Source organism: Canis lupus, chromosome 32, assembly GCF_048164855.1.
Source record: "Canis lupus baileyi chromosome 32, mCanLup2.hap1, whole genome shotgun sequence".
In the NCBI taxonomy this organism is placed as follows: Eukaryota; Metazoa; Chordata; class Mammalia; order Carnivora; family Canidae; genus Canis; species Canis lupus.
Window position 1 is genome coordinate 33,590,763 of NC_132869.1, and position 2,228 is coordinate 33,592,990.

The window sequence follows — 2,228 nt, forward strand, 5'->3', positions numbered from 1 at the left end:
GTGCTACTTCCTAAATTACACAAAGAGTTGGAGAAACATAGCCAGAAAAGCCATGCAGGTCAAACATGTTACATTTAGATGGGGTGGAAAGTTTGTGGCCTAGAGTGGTGTGATGTCAGAATGAATGCCAAAAGTTTTACGGGTCCTCAAGGAACTCCTGTGACTATATAGGATTCCTGGGGCAGGGTAAGTATCAGAGTGGGGGCTTCTAAATATCCAGCGTGAGGACAAAGGAGGAGGTATGCATAGGAACAGGTGAGGAGAGGATCACCAATGGCCTTTTTCTTTTTTTTTTTTCTCTCTCATTTCTTTTTCCTCTTCTTCTCTTTTTTCTCCTTCTTTGAAGCAACACCTGATTCCACCACTTATTCTAGAGTATTCGTCATCAGGAGGATATAGTTTTAACACACAATCTGATCCAGGATTATAAATTCATCCCTGGTGGGTGTTTTAAGAGAGTGAGTGGTTCTGAAATTCCTCCCACTGTGGGAATGGCACATGAAGTCTCTCTCCTTTGTGGATTTGCAGGGTCAACTTTCGTGCCTGGAAAAACTAGAAGAAGACAATTGGATCACCACATTTTTAGCGTCTTTAGCCTTATTACTCTCGTCCCCTCGCCTCACTTCTTACTTTGTCCCTTTATCCTTTCTGCTTCTGTCTACTTTTGACAGATCTGGCAAAAATACAGCAGATTTGCAGAACCAGGCTGTTCACTTCCCACCCTGGTGCTGTTGCTGCAGATTGCTTCCGAGCTGCCGCCCCCCTGGGCTTGGGCAGAGTGTCGGCATCAGTCTTGAGCACAATCTTGGTATCTGCCCTGTGGGCGGGGTGCCCTGCAGAGCCAGTGGGCCAGCGACAGGCATGCCCTCCAGGTACTCAGGTGGAATGCTGAAGGAGGCTAGAAAGAATATTCAAAATTAGACAATAAAGATGAAAGAGAAGCAGAATCAGGTAAAGGTAAGTATTGCATTTGTCTAACGGTATCTTCCTGATGCATGACAGTAATATGTCACCAGCACTGTCCATTAGAACTTTCCGTGATGATGGAAATATTTTACATCTGCACCGTCCCATATAATCATGACACATGGCTGTTGAGCCCTTGAAAGGTGGCTGGTGAGAAATTGAAATTCTTACTTTGTTTAATTTTGATTGATTTAAATTTAAATAGCCACGTGTGACTAATGACTGCTACACTGGAGACACTAGCATTTATACTAGCATTTTTAAAAATAGCAGAGAGAAGTAGGAGAAGAGACAATGGTGTTTGAGTCCTGGGTTCTAATCCTACCTCCTCTGTGTTATTAGCTTATAACCCAAGGAAAGATACTTAACCTCTCTATACCTCTTTTTATACACCTGTAAGAAGAGGCCAATTATGTCTACCTTATGGTGCTTTTATGATAGGTAAGGGGGATGGTCAGAAGGCAGGAATCATTGACTGGTATACTCAATCAACAAAACAAGCCACAAGTACCTGGGAGAGGTGAGGCCCAGGGGATGTGTCACCTTTCCACAAACCAGAGAACACCAGAATACCAGCTGTGTTGCCAAATTATTGCAGTGGCACTAAGGGCTCACATTCACAGCTCCTTTTACTTTTTTGATGTTTTCATTGGGATCTTACACTTTTATTCTGAGAAGCAGGCAAGGCAAAGACTATTCGATTTTGTAGATGAGAAAACAGAGACCCAGAAAGAAAGGGGAAAAAAAAGTAAAAACAAAAAAAACAAACCAAACTCCTAGTTGCCCTGTTACACTGAAGACATAATACAGGAGTCAACAGTCTCACCATGGTTCAGGGGCCAATGCTCACTCTGTCCCAGGCTGCAGAAAAGTCCTCAGACCTGCCTTTGGTACAAAGAAGCCTCTTCTTAATTCTCTTCCCTGCCCCTCTCTGGTCAGCCAGCGATGTGATGTCTGTCCTGGCATTGACCAGTTCACAAAAACGGGTAACAAAACTCTGCTCTCTGAAAGGCAGCAACTGTAATCTTTGCCGAATGATTATGAAGAAATGCTTTTGTCCTGCTATCTCATTTTGTTCTCTGGCCCCGGCTGTAAATGCTTGCTTACCCAGGCACCAAGAACATTTCAGCAGTTCAGGATCTTAGTCTACACTTTGCACATCTGCTTGCCTATATCTTCATGCCTAAAATTATTTGTTTTCGTCTAACTCCTGAAAATAAAGACCTCTGCCATCTGAGAAAAGATCAGGAAAAACAGAACCA

The 2,228-nt window shown here is 43.2% G+C and overlaps 1 long non-coding RNA gene across 1 annotated transcript; it reads right to left on the bottom strand.

The window, feature by feature from the left end:
* Positions 1 to 256: 256 nt before the first annotated feature.
* LOC140622772 (uncharacterized) lies at positions 257 to 1,996 on the bottom strand. Its single transcript, XR_012022446.1, has 2 exons — positions 1,793 to 1,996; positions 257 to 898 (listed from the first exon to the last, which is right to left on the bottom strand). It is a non-coding gene; the product is annotated as an uncharacterized lncRNA (long non-coding RNA).
* Between the last annotated feature and the right edge of the window lie 232 nt (positions 1,997 to 2,228).